This window comes from Pelophylax lessonae, assembly GCF_965119305.1.
Source record: "Pelophylax lessonae genome assembly, chromosome: 3".
Taxonomy (NCBI): domain Eukaryota; kingdom Metazoa; phylum Chordata; class Amphibia; order Anura; family Ranidae; genus Pelophylax; species Pelophylax lessonae.
In genome coordinates, this window is record NC_138770.1 from 536973557 (window position 1) to 536990967 (window position 17411).

Sequence of the window (17411 nt, forward strand, 5' to 3'; positions counted from 1 at the left end):
TTGCATATTGAGCAGGTTCTGGCCAGTGGTCCATCCTCAAGATCCAGTAAGCCAGTGGATGCGCAGCTGGAAAGATCTCCAAGTCCGCTCTTGCGCCTAGATAATCATGCACCATATGATGGAGACGCTGGCGATGGTTGCTTAAACCTAACAGCCCTGGGTGCTGGACATGCAGTAGATGGTAAACCAATGATTCAGTGCAATTCCCTCTGCTTTAGACTGAAGAGGATGGCATCATGGCTGACAGTATAAATCGCTCCATTTCACAGTCCATGAGAAAGAAAGATCCGGTTGCCTCCCTCATTCTAAATGGAGACAGTAGGGTGGAGTCTATGTCTGATGTGACCACGCAAGCCGAATCTGTTGACTAGCAGGCCAATTCCCGGGAACGTTTGACTTTTATGCTGGCTTTTATCTGAATTTCTATAAGTTCTTAGCATCACTTTGTCTCAATAAACATCATACAGTTTTACACTATGTGGGCAATTTCTTACTTTCTCATGAGCTGTGAATTGGAGCGATTTACACTGCCAGACTCGACGTCATCCTCTTCAGCCTAAGGCCCCTTTCACACATACGGTCCGTTCAGATCAGCCTGTCAGTTTTTCAGGCGGATCTGAACAGATCCCCCATGCCTCTCTATGGGGCAGCGCATGTCTGCAGACGGATGGAAACTCTATTTTCCATAGAGGACAGCAGGGATCTGACACCTCTGCACAGAAAGCGGAGACGGAGCTGTCATCTGCCTGCTCAGCGGGGATCGGCGGATCGATCCCCGCTGAGAAAAACGGAGTCCGTCGGCGGAACGGACATGTGTAAAAAGGGGCCTTAAGCTCCGGGGTAGGCCAGAGAGATTCACTGTGATGGCGCTAACCAATCAGAATCATAGAGGGTGTACATTTTTTCTGTAACACTTTAAACATATCTTCACCCTCTTAACAAAGTTCCCTCCACTCCAACGCCCCCCCCCACCCCCCACCGCTCTACACATGAATTGCACTGGGGGGTCTTTTTCGGTTTATTTACCTTTTTTTAATCTAAGTGTCTCCCCACACTTTCCTCCCTCTCCATGCACATCACTCATCTAGGAGAATGATGTGCATAGTGCTCGCTGTGCCTTCTGAAATATGCATGTCACATATCCAAGGAGGCATAGTGTTTAATTCACAAAGCAGGAGATGGGGCAGGCTTAGTAGCACGTCAAGAGGCTTAACCGCTGCACCTGGAAGATCCAGCAGGCCTCTCGATGACATCACAAACCACATGGTGATGCAGGAACGAGCGTTGGCAGAAGATGAAAGGATCTCAGCAGAACAACACTGGATCTGCTGGGTGGGTGAGTATCTTAACTGCTTCAGGACCGCCTGCCACACATTTACTGAAGCAGGCTGGCCCTCCTGCGCGAACAGATGTAGCCCTATGTCAGTCGCACACTTGGTGCTGGGGGGGGGGGGAGAGCATATGCCTGCCCCGACTAGACAGTGGGGATGCCGATGCACGGGGGTCAGCGGCCACGTTTGCCGCCGGGCACCCGCGATCGCTCCCCGCTGCGGGAGAACGACAGTCAACTGTTGTAAACACAGCTGACCGTTCTTCTCTCTGAAATGATCACAGAGCTCCTTCTGTATAGGATCACAGATCTCTATGGTCATTTCACAAGCCACCCCCCCCTCCCCAGTTAGTAAACATTCCTCTAGGCTCACATTTAACTCTTTGATCCCCCCTAGGTGCATATTTTTAGCACTGATTACTGTAGTAATGTCACTGGTTCCCCCAAAAGTGTCAAAAATGTCAGTTAGGTGTGTGATCTGTCCGCCGCAATGTCGCAGTCCCACTAAAAATCGCAGATCGCCGCCATTACTAGTAAAAAATAAATAAAGATTGCATAAATCTTTCCCCTAGTTTTTAGACACAATACCAATCAAAGTACGCCTACTGCTATTTTTTTTTACCAAAAATATGTAGCAGAATACAAATTGGCCTAAAATTATGAAAAATTCAGATTTTAATTTTTTTTTTTTTTTTGGGGAATGGCATATAGCAGAATGTGAAAAATATTGTTTGTTTTTTTCAGAATTGTCGCTTTTTTTTGTTTATAATGCAAAAAATAAAAATCGCAGAAGTGATCAAATATCACCAAAAGAAAGATCTATTTGTGGGAAAAAAAGAACATCAGTTTTACTTCAGTACAGTGTCGCACGACCACGCAATTTTCCGTAAAATAAACGCAATGCCGAATCGGAATTAAGGGGGCAAATCCTTCCAGTCCAGAAGTGGTTAAATGTGCAGAACCCACCTCCTGGAAAGCGGGGGTAAAAAAAAAAAAAAAATCTCTTTAACAACTTGCCGACCAGAGGCCTTAGTTTTACTGCGGCAGATCGGCTCTGTTACGCGAAACGACATACATGTACGTCACTTCATGTAACAGATAGTGGAGGCGTGCACACCGATTGGCTAGAGGGGGAGCCAATCAGCAGGTCCGGCAGACGCAATGTCCGCTTGGCACCCGTGATCGCTCCCCATGGAGACAGAACGGAGGTCTGATGATGTAAACAAGGCAGACCACTGTTCTGTCAGTGATGAACACGGGGATCCTGTGTTCCTCCTATTTGGGAACACAGGTCTCTATGTTCATCCAGAGAGTACAACCCCTATACTGTTAGAGAGCACTCCCTAGGGACTCACTTAACACTTTGATGTGTTAACCCCTTCTCTGCCAGTGTCATTAGTACAGTAACAGTGCATATTGTTATTACTGATTACTGTAGTAATGTCACTGGGACTCTCAAAAGTGTCAAAAGTGTCAGGTGTCTGATCTGTCCACCGCAATGTCACAGTCCCGCAAGATTTACTAGTAAAAATAAATAAATAAATAAATAAAAATGACATAAAATCTATCCCCTAATTTGTAGACACAATAAATTTTGCGCAAACCAATCAAAATGCACTTATTGGGATTTTTTTTTTTTACCAAAAATATGTAGCAGAATACATATTGGCCTAAATTGATGAAACAAAATTAACTTTTTATTTTTTTTTTTATTGGGAATGTTTTATAACAGAAACTAAAAATTACACAGTACAGTGTGTATATATATATATATATATATATATATATATATATATATATATATATATATATATGTGTATATATATATGTGTATATATATATATATATATATTTCTTTCAGAATTGTTGCTCTTTTTTTTTTGTTTATAGCGCAAAAAATAAAAACCGCAGAGGTGATCAAATACCACCAAAAGAATTTATCTGTGGGGAAAAAAGGACATCGATTTTATTTGGGTACAGCGTCGCACGACCGCGCAATTGCCATTTAAAGTAACGCAGTGCAGTATTGCAAAAAATGACCTGGCCATTAAGCGGGTAAAACCTTCCAGTCCTTAAGTGGTTAAGGAGTGCTTGCAATAGATTTTTGTTTTTGGGTTTGAATAAGCTTTTCTACTTAAAACCTTTATATAGTTAGTCCAATAACATCCACAGAAAGCCAAAAACACTCAGCTGAACAGATGGCGGTTCTTTGATATATCTATGAGCAAACATTCTCAGCACAAACCCTTCCTGTAAGAAAAAAAGATTCTGCAGATAGAATACTGTGCTGCAGATACCCTCCCCGGTAAACTGCCTGTATATAGTGTATATACGTATATTCTCTGTTCTTCTGAACAGGTGAAGCCATTCACTGGAATTATCTCCTCCAACCAACACACCAAATTGAGCCGTCTTTTTTTTTTTTTTAAGAGATGCCAGTCAAGCTGTGCTAATTTGTGTTGCAGAATAGATAGCCAAGGAGGTATATAAATAGCTGGCACCTGAGAACAGCAACGTGCTCGGCTATATCACAAAACACCTTCATTTGTCTTATATGAATTTATATTTACAGCTCCAAACAGATGCACCATTACAGAGCATATATAGATATACACATACAACACAAAGCATGCACCAACCAAAACTAGCTGCGTAACCTGGTAATCTCAGACCTACATACAGTAATTAGTAAGTAAATTGCTACTTGCATTACACGAGAAAATACATTGTGTGAAAGAAAGTCCAAACAAAGCTGCTGTCCGTATAGGCATTTGCAACAGCTACAGGGTTTAAAAATGCCATTAAAAATGACACATTTAATATGGAACGCATACTAAAAAAGAAACTGTTGTCATTACTACGTCCAACACAATTAACCAGTTGCTTACTGGGCACTTATACCCCCTTCCTGACTAGGCCAATTTTCAGCTTACAGTGCTGTCGCACTTTGAATGACAATTGCGCGACCATGCTACACTGTACCCATTTTTTCATTTTTCTTTTTCACATAACTAAAGCTTTCTTTTGGTGGTATTTAATCACCACGTGTTTTTTTATTTTTTGCTAAATAAACAAAAACAAATACGAAAATTTAAAAAAACAAAACGTTTTTTATATTTTGTTATAAAATGTTGTAATTTTTCTCCTTGACTGACGAGCACTGATAGGCTGCACTGATAAGGCGGCGATGATAGGCACTAATGGGTACTGGTGAGGCACCACTCATGGGCACTGATCAGTAGGCACTTATTGGTGGCATTAATGGGCACTGATAGGTGGCACTGATGGGCATTGATAGGCAGCACTGATGGGCACTGATGAGGTGGCACTGGTGGGCACTGATCAGGAGGAATTATGGGTGGCACTGATAGCTGGCACTGATGGGCACTGATAGGCAGCATGGAGAGGTGGCAATAATAAGCACACAGATGGGCACTGATAGGAGGCACTGATGGGCAGTGATTAGCAGTACTGATGGGCACTGATAAATGGCACTGGTGGGCACTGATTAGCAGCATTGGTGGGCACTAAGAGGACCGATGTTCCTCTAACAGAAGTCGGTTAACGGCTTTCTTCTTTTCTTCACGCTGGTAGTGTGAAGATAAAAAAAAAGCCCTTAACCTGCTTCTGTTTACTTCCGTGACCAGCTGTCATTGGCTGACAGCTGATCATGTGGTAAAGGGCCCACTGTGATTGGCCCTTTACCCTGCTTTGTGATAAGCCTGAGTCCCAAGGCCTCAGCGATCACAGAGCGCGCCGCCCCAGGGGGCGTGCAGGCAGCGCGAGAATGGGAGGATGTCCATTTTACGCCCTACCCGCATTTTAAACTTGTGCTGTAGCCGTCTTTCAGCTTGACTGCTGAGAAGCATAGGCTCGTTTATGAGCAGCTAATAAACCAATACCTTGCCCCCCCCCAAAAAACACAGAAGCTGATTAAGTTGGAAATAGGGCAAGGCCACAGCTTTATTGAACTTTTCAAAAGTAACAACTTTCCAAATGTACCAAACAACAGTGCCAATCACGGTTATACTGTGAGCACCCGACAATGCCAGTTACAGTTCTACCGTGAGCACCCATAAAACATAAACTTACATAGTCTAACAGGCCTGTCCTTACCATCAGTGCCAGACAGACATTAGACTGACCCCAGAATTTAACTTGAGGGCATAGCCCATAAAGCAACATCAATTGCTGGCAAGGTCAAAACCCGCCAATCCCAGCGTAGCCTTTTCCTAGAGTTCAGGCTCCACCCACTCACCTCAGGTCTTTGTAGCCAATCCCAAGGGAGCTACTTAACTTCTCTTTTAGGTTCACACCCACAGTGACGCCATGCTTCCAGCAGTCAAGGCTCCCTTTCCCTAAAGGAGGTTCAAGGGGCCTTCAATAGCGCGTTTGCCAAGTGGTTAAAGACATTTACAACAACAATCCTACAATAGAGTTCAGCCACTTAAAGGCATGGTTTACCTTTTACAATAAACTGCCTATGCAGATAAGGGGCGTCTGTAGATAAAAACAAACTGTGCAGCTTTGACCAAAGTTGAAATAATGTCCTTGATATAGGTGTAGGCCATTTACATACCTGATGAAGCCTGACTGGAAAACTCCCAGAATGTTGCTATGTACGCTGCTAAGAGAGGCTCAGATATTTCTGTTCCTATGGCTTGTAGTTCTCAATGAACTGCAAGGGTGCTGGTGAGTGCTCTCGTAGTTCATTGATCTTTCTGCCTTCCGGTAAGGCATGCCAAAGATGATGCACAGGTTGCAGGAAAGAAAATCACTTGATTCCCCCATCAACACAGTCAGTGTTGATGGGAGAATCTCTCCTGCAGAGCCATTGTGTTCTCCCAGCGAAGTTGTAGGGGTGTGGTGAGGGGGCAGTGGTGCAATCCAGGCTGGGAGAACACAGAGATTATTGCTAGCGTCAAAAGCCACTGGCAATAATCGCATGAAAGGTCAAACATGCTGGTTGTTCACAAGTTGATTGATGGATCGACTTGGGTACAATCAATCTGCCTATACATGGATCGAATCTTGGCCGATCCCTTCTGAGAGAGTCAAACCATCTATGGCCGGCTTAACTGTCTGCCCATACGGGAGGTACAGGCAGACAGCTATACTGAGGTATTGCAGGATCCTGGCATTGCACCTGTGAGTACAATGCTATGCAGGCTCAAGAAAAAAAATACATATTTTTTTTACTTGCAAAAATTTGTGCATGTATCATTTTTTTATTTATTATTATTTTTTAAAAGGTGAACTTTAAGGCCCCGTTCACATAGGGGCGACGCTACTTCGCACCGCGACCTACGAGGTCGCGGTGCGAGCAGCGCGCCGCGACCTCGGAGCGGCCGCCACGGACTTCATAACATTGAAGTCTATGGCGGTCGCCTCCTGGTCGCCCCAAAGAAGCTCCGGACCCTTTTTCTAAATCGGAGCGACTTGTGTCGCTCCTATTAGAACGGGTCCGCAGCTTCCCTATGGGAGGCGACCTACGGCGACCTGTGAGGCGACCAGGTCGCCTCACAGGTCGCCCTAGTGTGAACGGGGACTTAAAGCGGTTGTAAACCCGAAGACTTAAAAAAAAACCAAAAAAAAAAAAAAAAAACCTGCAAGACAAAGGCATAATGAGCTAGTATGCATCGCATACTAGCTCATTATGTATTACTTACCTTAGAACGAAGCCCCGACACGGACCCCGTGCCAGTTTAAGAGATACTAATTGTACCTACAGGAAAGCCTTATTATAGGCTTACCTGTAGGTAAAAGTGTCAAAAAGCGGGATACTACCGCTTTAAATAACATTTTACTGTCTGTGTTGCTGTTAGAGATTTCCCCTCTCTTCTTGTAGTGGGGATGATCTTTTTACCAAACAGTGAAGTGAAGGAATCTCTCCAACGGAGCCTCCGACAGCAGTTAACGTGACAAGAATAATTATTACTATTATTATGCAGGATTTATATAGCGCCAACTGTTTACGCAGCGCTTTACAATATCAAAAGGAGACAGTGCAGTTACAATACAATAAATTAAAAGAGGGTTAAAAGGGCTCTGCTCATAAGAGCTTACAATCTAAATGGGTGGGGCAAGTGGTACAAAAGGTTGTAACTGTATAGGATATGCCGTTGGAAGTAATAAAACATTAGTTGGAGGTGTGACAGGCTTCCTGGAAGAGAGGAGTTTTCAGGGATCGCCTTAAGGCAGCCAGAATAGGGGATAGCAGGACAGATTGAAGTAGAGAGTTCCAAAGGATGGGAGAGGCTCTGGAGGAGATCTAGAGACGAGCTTAGAAGGAGGAGACAAGAGAGCACCCTCTATCCAAAATGCAAAAAGAAAAAAGAAAATTTGGACTACAGATACACTTTAAACTCAGCGCAGTATGAGTGCACTGCCTGCTACTGTATTAGTCTCGGTTCACACTAGCGCGGCTTCAAAGTCGCCCAACTTTAAAGCCGCGCTGCACAGCGTGACTTTATTGCGACTTGCAAACAACTTCTTTAACAGAATTCAATACAAGTCGCCCTAAGGTCGCACTTGAATCACTCTGATTAGAACGGTTCCATTGCACTTAACCACTTAAGCCCCGGAGGATTTGGCTGCTAAAGGACCAGGGGTTTTTTTGCGATTTTTTACTGCGCGACTTTAACGGACAATTGCGCGGTCGTGCGACGCTGTACCTAAACGAATTTGACGTCCTTTTTTTCCCACAAACAGAGCTTTCTTTTGGTGGTATTTGATCACCTGTACGATTTTTTGATCACACGCTATAAACAAAAAAAGAGCGTAAATTTTGCAAAAATAACAATATTTTTCACATTTTTTTATATGAAATTCCCCCCAAAAAAAAGTAAAAATCAAAATTTTTTAACATTTTTCGGCCAATTTGTTTTATGCTACCTATGTTTGGTAAAAAAAAAAATCGCAAAAAGCGTATTTTGATTGGTTTGCGCAAAAGTTATCGCGTTTACTAACAAAGGGAAACATTTTTGTCATTTTTGGTGTTTTTTTTTTTAACGAGTAATGGCGGCGATCTGCGATTTTTTTTTCGGTACTGCGACATTGCGGCGGACAGATCGGACCCTTGACTGACATTTTTGACACTTTTGGGGGTATCAGTGACATTACTGCAGTAATCAGTGCTATACATATGCACTGTTACTGCAAAAATGACACTGGCAGGGAAGGGGTTAACTTTATTGGACAGGGAGGGGTTAAGTGTGTCCTAGGGGCGTGCTTCTAACTGTGTAGGGACATTCCTATTGGTGTAAAAGCAAAGATCAACCGTGCTACATAGTAGAACGGACAGATCTTCACTTTTACACAGGGAGAACTGACAGGCAGCTTGTTTACACAAGCTGCTCTGTCTTTCTCCCTTCACAGGAGCGATCGCAGTGTGACTGGCGGACATCGAGTCCGCCGGTCACACGCACTGACTTGTCTGTGAACGAGCCACGGCGGGCACGCGCCTCGGCGGGCGCGCGCCCGCCCGCGATAGGCTCGCAAGTCAGTGACAGGCGAGTGACGTACCGATACGTCACTCTGCCTGGCCGGGGCTGACCGCCACAGTATATAGTCGTGCGGCGGTCGGCAACCGATTAAAGGTGCGTGACTTGTCAGGGGACTAAGTCACCTGACAGCTTGCCCCAGTGTGAACGGAGCCTAAGTCTCCATTCACACTGGTACGACTTGTCAGACGACTTGGTCAGCCTGACAAGTCACGCACCGTCGCGTCCCATAGTGTAGTACAGGACCGGTTCTAATAGGAGCGACAGTTACAGGTCTGTGTCAATGAACTCCTTCAATGATATCACTGCACATGCTTCATTGAGGGAACTACATGGGGACAGATTGGACTTTTTTAATTTACAGATACCAGTGTATGAATGATGGGGCTGTGCAGGTGAAGCCACTGTCTGAGAAAATTAACAACTGTTGTTAATACTGTAAACTGATAGTTCGAGTGAGGAGGGCAAGGTGACATTCCCTTTTATTGATTTTTTTTAATTTTGAATAGAAACAGAGAAGTATGATGGCAGAAAAACACAAGTGGTCCATCTAGCCTTGCCCAATTTTTAGTAACCTTCTTGTCTAGTATAGATCTATGTTTGCCCCAAGCATGTTAATGCAGAGCTCCACCCAAAAGGGGAAGCTCTGCTTGTTTTGCACCCTCCTCCCCTCTGCTGCCACATTTGGCACTTTTCTTTTGGGGGGGGCGGGTACCTGGTTTTGATAGGTACTTGCTCCCACTTCCGGGTAAGATCGGTGATCAGCAATCTATGACATTTCTGGTTCCCCCCCGCTGCCTTCTGGGAGACACACAGGTCCCAGAAGACTGTGGGACCATTCAGAAAGCGCACCACAACTCACGCATGTGCAGTAGGAAATCGGTTGTGAAACCTAACGGCTTCACTGCTGATTTCCCTTACAATGCCAGGGCCTGCACCCAAAGCCGATTAACTAATCGGCTTGGGGTGCCGACATCGCGGGATCCCTGAACAGTAAGTGTCCTTACAGTCCTTGCAGTATTTGTAGCTGCTGACTTTCATTTTTTTTCTCCAGACTGGAGCTCCTCTTTAAAATTCTATTACTGTTTACTGACTCCCTACATTTGCTGGACGTCTGTTCCCAGCATCAACTACTCTTTCAGTAAAATATTGCTTTCCAAGATTAATTTGAACTTTCGTGTTCCCATGTTCCTGATCTAAGCTTTACATTGAAAATGCTGCCCGCCAGTGATAACTAAAGATACTATATTTGTAAGGGAATCAGGAGCTCATTTCCCCTACTGGTGGTCCCTCTAGTGATAACTAAAGATCTATAAAGGGAATCAGGACCCCCTTATTCCTTCTGGTGATCCCTCTAGTAATAACTAAAGATCTATATGGGGGAATCAGGACTTACTTCCTGCTGCTGGTGATCCCTCTAGTGATAACTAAAGATCTATATAAGGGAATCAGGACCTCCTTCCTCCTGGTGATCTCAAGGGAAAACTAAGGATCTATACAGAGGAATCAGAACCTCTTTCCCCTTTCTGGTGATCCCTCTAATGATAACTAAAGATCTATATGGGGGAATCAGAACCCCCTGTCTCCTTCTGGTGATCCCTCTAATGAAAACTAAAGATCTATATGGGGGAATCAGAACCCCCTGTCTCCTTCTGGTGATCCCTCTAATGAAAACTAAAGATCTATATGGGGGAATCAGAACCCCCTGTCTCCTTCTGGTGATCCCTCTAATGAAAACTAAAGATCTATATGGGAGAATCAGGACCTCCTTCATACTGCTGGTGATCCATCTAGTGATAACTAAAGATCTATATAAGGGAACCAGGAACCTCCTTCTGGTGATCCCTCTAGTTATAACTAAAGATCTAAATAAGGGAGTCAGGTCCTCCTCCCTCCTTCTGGTGATCCCTCTGGTGACAATTAAAGATGGGAATCAGGACCTCTTTCCTCCATCTGGTGATCCCTCTAATGAAAACTAAAGATCTATATGGGGAATCAACACTTCTTTCCTCCCTCTGGTGACAATTAAAGATGGGAATCAGGACCTCTTTCCTCCTTCTGGTGATCCCTCTAATGAAAACTAAAGATCTATATGGGGGAATCAACACTTCTTTCCTCCTTCTGGTGATCCCTCTAATGAAAACTAAAGATCTATATGGGGGAATCAACACTTCTTTCCTCCTTCTGGTGATCCCTCTAATGAAAACTAAAGATCTATATGGGGAATCAACACTTCTTTCCTCCCTCTGGTGATCCCTCTGGTGACAGTTAAAGATGGGAATCAGGACCTCTTTCCTCCTTTTGGTGATCCCTCTAATGAAAACAAAAGATCTATATGGGGGAATCAACACTTCTTTCCTCCTTCTGGTGATCCCTCTAGCAATAACTAAAGATCTATATAGGGGAGTCAGAACCTATTTCCTCCTTCTGGCGATCCCTTTAGTGATAACTAAACATCTATAATGGGAATCAGGACCTTTTTCCTCCTTCTGGTTATCCCTTTAACTAAATATCTATATGGGGGAATCAGGACCCTTTTCCTCCTTCTGGTGATCCCTTTAACTAAATATCTATATGGGGGAATCAGGACCCTTTTCCTCCTTCTGGTGATCCCTTTAACTAAATATCTATATGGGGGAATCAGGACCTCCTTCCTCCTTCAGGTGATCCCTCTAATAATAACTAAAGATCTATATAAGGGAATCAGGACCTCCTTCCTCCTGCTGGTGATCCCTCTAATGATATACCCTAGAATTCTAATCCCCTTACCAACTACCAGGCCACACTGTTTTCTCATATTGCAATCATCTGAAAAGGTACCCCCAAATAGATACCCCCCCATGCTTCCTTTAAGTTTTTGTCAACATTTTTTTATTGTGGAAGAAAATGCAGGCAACCACAGGGGGAATAGAAAAACTCTGCAAAGAGTGTGTGTCTAATGGGAACTTAACCCATGACCCCAGTGCTGCTATACAAGCGCCCTAATTTGTTAGGTAACATAATCTGCTCTTTCTGAAAGTGCAGGGCAAAATGATTTCGCTCGGTGCTTTCTGTTACAAGCAAACAGTAGTCTAAGTGATAATTGTCTTACTTAGTTCAGGGTGCTGATGGTGTGATGTGGACAGCTAATTAGAATGAACTGTTCTAGTCCTCCTTTACCCTTTCTATGTGAAGATGGAATTTCCTTTGGGTAGACACCAAGCGCAGCTTAAGTTGTTACTGCTGACTCCAAAGAATGCAGTCTTATTTCCCATTCCCACAATCGGCCAAGGAGCCGGCTGCCTATGCTGACATGTTTCCTCTATTCGTGTGTAGTTATTCTTTTGTATAATGGCAACACTGAGACACACAGCTAATGCCTTTCCAGTTCAGCTCAGACTTACAATTTTGAGGTTAGGATTGTTATTGCTCACATTCCTCTTTAAGAAGCAGCGTTAAGAATACAATCTACATAAGGAAGAGTACGACTGTTTTAAAACAACATTTAGCTGATTGCAAAAAATTGAAATAATGGTAACATTTTCAGGAAAACGTACCAGCCCTAGCTTAAGGCTTCAGTTTACATTGCACTACTGTGAAAAAAAAGTTTATGTCTGTTGAACGTTTTCCAACTGTTGTGCTTTTTTTTAAAAACTTTTTTTTTTAACCACTTAAGCCCCGGAAGATTTTACCCCCTTCCTGACCAGGGCCTATTTTGCGATTCGGCACTGCGTGAATTTAACGGACAATTGCGCGGTCGTGTGACGCTGTACCTAAACGAATTTGACGTCCTTTTTTTCCCACAAACAGAGCTTTCTTTTGGTGGTATTTGATCACCTGTGCGATTTTTTGATCATGCGCTATAAACAAGAAAAGAGCGTCAATTTTGCAAAAATAACAATATTTTTTCACATTTTTTTTATATGAAATTCCCCAAAAAAAATGTAAAAATCAAAATTTTTTAACATTTTAGGCCATTTTTTTTTTTTTACCATATGTTTGGTAAAAAAAAAAAAAATCGCAAAAAGCGTATTTTGATTGGTTTGCGCAAAAGTTATTGCGTTTACTAACAAAGGGAAAGATTTTTGTTGTTTTTTTTTTTAGCGCGTAATGGCGGCAATCTGCGATTTTTTTTTTGCAGGTCTGCGACATTGGGGCGGACAGATCGGACCCTTGACTGACATTTTTGACACTTTTGGGGTTACCAGTGACATTACTACAGTAATCAGTGCTATATATATGCACTGTTACTGTAAAAATGACACTGGCAGTGAAGGAGTTAACTGTATTGGAGAGGGAGGGGTTAAGTGTGTCCTAGGGGCGTGCTTCTAACTGTGATTGGCTGTGGCTTGATGTGTAAGAACAGTGATCAACACACTAGCCGCCTGCCTTTCTCCCGCTGTCACGGACGATCGCGAGTGACCGGCGGACATCGGGTCCACCGGGCACACGCAGGGGGGGGGGTCCATGACCGCGCGGGAGCGCGCCTCCGGCGGCGCGCGCTCGCTCCCAAAACCCTCACAGGCTAGCGACGTAGCCCTACGTTACTCTGCCTGTGAGGCAGTGTTAATTTCGTCGACTAAAACCGACTAAAACGTTTTCGTCGACTAACACAATTCAGATGACTAAAATATGACTAAAACTAAAATGGCATTTTAGTCTTAAGACTAAAATACGACTAAAACTAAAATGCCATTTTAGTCAAAAGACTATAACTAAAACTAAATCGAAATTTGCTGCCAAAAATTAACACTGGTACATGCTCAAAGCATAAATAATAACATATTAGATTTTTCACTCCAGGACCAGCAGTAGTATATAATGAGTTTGGAAATTGTAGAGAAATGCTTAAATAATGCATTACAAATTACAATTGAACTACACCCATTTGATTATAGATGACTAAAATTAGTTTTAGTCGACTAAAATGTAGGGCGTTTTAGTCGACTAAAATATACTGGAGTTTTAGTCGACTAAATACGACTAAAACTAAAACACTTGCAGAAGACTAAAATAGGACTAAAACTAAAATGCCATTTTAGTCCTAAGACTAAGACTAAAACTAAATTGAAATTTGCTGCCAAAATTAACACTGCTGTGAGGGGCTGACTGCCGATTTACGTCAACAAAAGTAGAAATAGGATTTTTTTGTTACTATAAAATCCTTTTCTCTGCATTCATCGAAGGACACATAGCCATGATCTAAGACTCAGGGTTGGCTGTGTCCTTCCATGAACAGAAAAGAAACATTTTTGCTAGGTCGCCTATATTTATGGAGCCTGAAAGACAATAAAGGACACACCAATATTGTTCTTTTTCATTGTGTCCTTTCCTTTTTGGTACAAGATGATAAAAATGTGCAATAATGAATGTGAAACATGTAGTGTACTTTCAAGTCTATCTAAAGCTCATTGTTTCTGGATACACGGCTGAAAGGTTTTTATTATTTTCTGTGTCTCCGCAAGGGAAAGTCACTGTAATTTTTTTTTATTAACAGGATTATTATTATTATACAGGATTTGTGCAGCACTTTACAACATGAGGGCAGACTAAGTACAGTTACAATACAATTCAATACAGAAGGAATCAGAGGCCTCTGCTCGTTAGAGCTTACAATCTAGGCGGGAGGGCCAAGTGATACAAAAGGTAACAACTCTGGGGGGGGGGGGGTGATCTTAGGAAGAAAATAAAAGTACAGTTGTTAGGTGGGGGCAGAATAGGCTTCTTTAATCACATAGCCACCGCCCGCCGCAGTTTTACTGCGGCAGGCAGCCGCTCCTGGGCAAAGTGACGTAGTACTACGTCGCTCGCTCAGGAGACTCTAGGGCAGGGGTGTCAAACTCAGTCTCATCGCGGGCCGCATCAGCATTACGCTCGCCCTCAAAGGGCTGGTTATATCTGTAAAGTAAGGTTACATGTCCAGCGCACCCCACGCGCCCCCTTACACCCTTACATGAGATGTCAAGAGCCCTCCACCATCATAGGTCAAGAGTCACCCACCCTTCCTTACATCACAATGCAGCCCCTTACCTGGAGCTACTGCCAGGAAGAAGATGCAGGTGGAAGAAGAAAGTGCAAGGCCTGGAAGAGGACCAGAGGTGGGCTTGAGTTCGCTTACAGAGTCTGCTGAATGCTGAGACCAGGGGAGGCAAGAGACAAGGTGGTGTTGTGGCTGCACAGAGAGGTGCTGGATCTGCAGGAGGAGTTCTTCCCTCCTCTCTGCTGCAGACTGCCGAGAAGGGGTGGGCAAAGACAAACCTTTCTGCAGAGGCACAGGATCTGGCAAAGGAGTTCTGTCCTCTGCTGCCGACTACTGAGACAAGGTGGGGGTAGACTAGAGACAAGGGGGGTGCCGTAGCTGCAGGAGAGGTGCGAGAGCCACATGAAATTGCCTGGGGGGCCACATTCGGCCCACGGGCCTTGTGTTTGACACCTGAGCTCTAGGGGGAAAGCACGCTCACCCGCTCGTCAGCCAGGGAACCAGCGCGTGTGACCGGCAGCTCCGATGGCCGCCAGCCACTCGCGATCTCCTGCAGCTGAGAGAGAAAGACAGATGGCTGATGTAAACACAGCCATCTGTCATTCTCCCTTAGATGATCACAGAGCCCATGTGATCCTTCTATATAGGATTACATGTCTCTATGGTCATCTCAGAAGCCACGCCCCCCACAGTCAGAATCACTCCCCTAGGCTCACATTTAACCCCTTGATCACCCACAGGGTTAACCCCTTCCCTGCCAGTGTCATTTTTACAGTAACAGTGCATATCTATAGCATATCTATAGCATCTTTGGTACCCCCAAAATGTCAAAACTGTCAGTTAGGGGTCCCATCCGTCCACTGCAATGTCGCAGTCCCGCAAAAAAAAAAAAAAAAAATCGCAGATCGCCGCCATTACTAGTTAAAAAAAAAACCAATAAAAATGACATAAATCTTTCCCGTAGTTAGTAAACGCAATAACTTTTGCGCAAACCAATCAAAATACCCTTATTGTGATTTTTTTTTACCAAAAGTTTGTAGCGGAAAACAAATTGGTCTAAAAAGTTAAAAAAATTTAATTTTGACTTTTTTTTTGAGAATTTCATATAAAAAGAAAGTGAAAAATATTGTTATTTTTTTCAAAATTGTCGCTCTTTTTTGTTTATAGCGCAAAAAATAGAAATTGCACAGGTGGTCAAATACCACCAAAAGAAAGCTCTGTTTGTGGGGAAAAAAGGACGTCAATTTCGTTAGGGTACAGTGTCACACGACCGCGCAATTGTCCGTTAAAGTGCAGAATTGCAAAATAGGGCCTGGTCATTGAGCAGCCAAATCCTCCAGGGCTAAAGTGGTTAAAGAGGAGGGTTTTCAGGGATCGTCTAAAAGCAAAGAGTAGAAGAAGTTGGACAGATTGGGGTAGGGAGTTCAATAGGATAGGAGAGGCTTGGGAAAAGTCCTGGAGATGAGCATGGGAGGAGGTGACGAGGAAGCTAGAGAGCAGGAGGTCTTGTGAGGAACGGAGAGAATGAGTAGGTTGATATTTTGAGACTAGGTTAGTGATGCAGCCGGAGCCCTGAGTTGTGGATGGCTTTGTAGGTTGTTGTTAGTATTTTGAATTTAATTTGTTGGGTGAGCGGAAGCCATGGAGGGATTGGCAGAGAGGAGTAGCAGACACAGAGTAGTTGGTAAGGTGGATGAGCCTAGCAGCAGCATTCATGATGGACTGAAGGGGGGATAGTCTATGTAAAGCTAATCCCGTGAGGATGGAGATGCAGTAGTAGAGGTGGAAGATGACCAGGGAGTAAACTAGGAGCTGTGTGGTGTCATTGGTTAGGAAGAGGTGAATTTTGGAGATGTTGCAGAGGTTGAGGTGGCAAGTTTTGGACAGTGATTGGACATAGGGCCGAAAGGATAGTTCAGAGTCCAGGATTACACCTAGCACAGGGATCCTCAAACTACGGCCCTCCAGCTGTTGTGCAACTACACATCCCATGAGGCATTGTAAAACTCTGACATGCACAGACATGACTAGGCATGATGGGAATTGTAGTTCCTGAACAACTGGAGGGCCATAGTTTGAAGACCCCTGACTTAGCACCTTGGCCTGTGGGGACGGGCTGATAGTAGTGTTATCAATCTTGACATAGAAATCAGGGGAAGAGGCACGTAGGGGAGGTAAAATTCTGGCTCGGTTTTGGATAGATGGAGTCTGAGGAAGTGGTGTGACATCCAGGTTGATATATCATCTGTTAGTAAATTCATGTGAGGAGATTGGATTATAGTGATAGAAAATTCAAAATTTTGGGTTGCCATCAGAACAGAAACACAAGGAAATCTTTAATGGGGACACTTGTTCTGGCAACTACTGTCTAAAGCTGGCCATAGGTTGTTGGCTTCAATGAAAAAAACCATCCACATACAAGTGAGAGAGGAAAGAGCAAAATCCCTAATGGGAAACAGGTGGGGAAAAAACATGAAGGGTATGTTCACCTTGGAGATCGATTTGAAATCGTGTGAGTTCAAACCCGCATTTCATTGCGACTTCGGGGGCGATTTGAAAGACATCTTTGTGGGTTCATGCACAGATTTCTAATGAAATTGCCCCTGCAGTCATTAAACGT

At 43.7% G+C, this 17411-nt stretch overlaps 1 protein-coding gene across 3 annotated transcripts in view; it reads right to left on the reverse strand.

Moving 5' to 3' along the window:
• Positions 1–17411, reverse strand: part of TIAM2 (TIAM Rac1 associated GEF 2) — a 457180-nt gene that overhangs the window by 425661 nt on the left and 14108 nt on the right. The window lies entirely within an intron of this gene.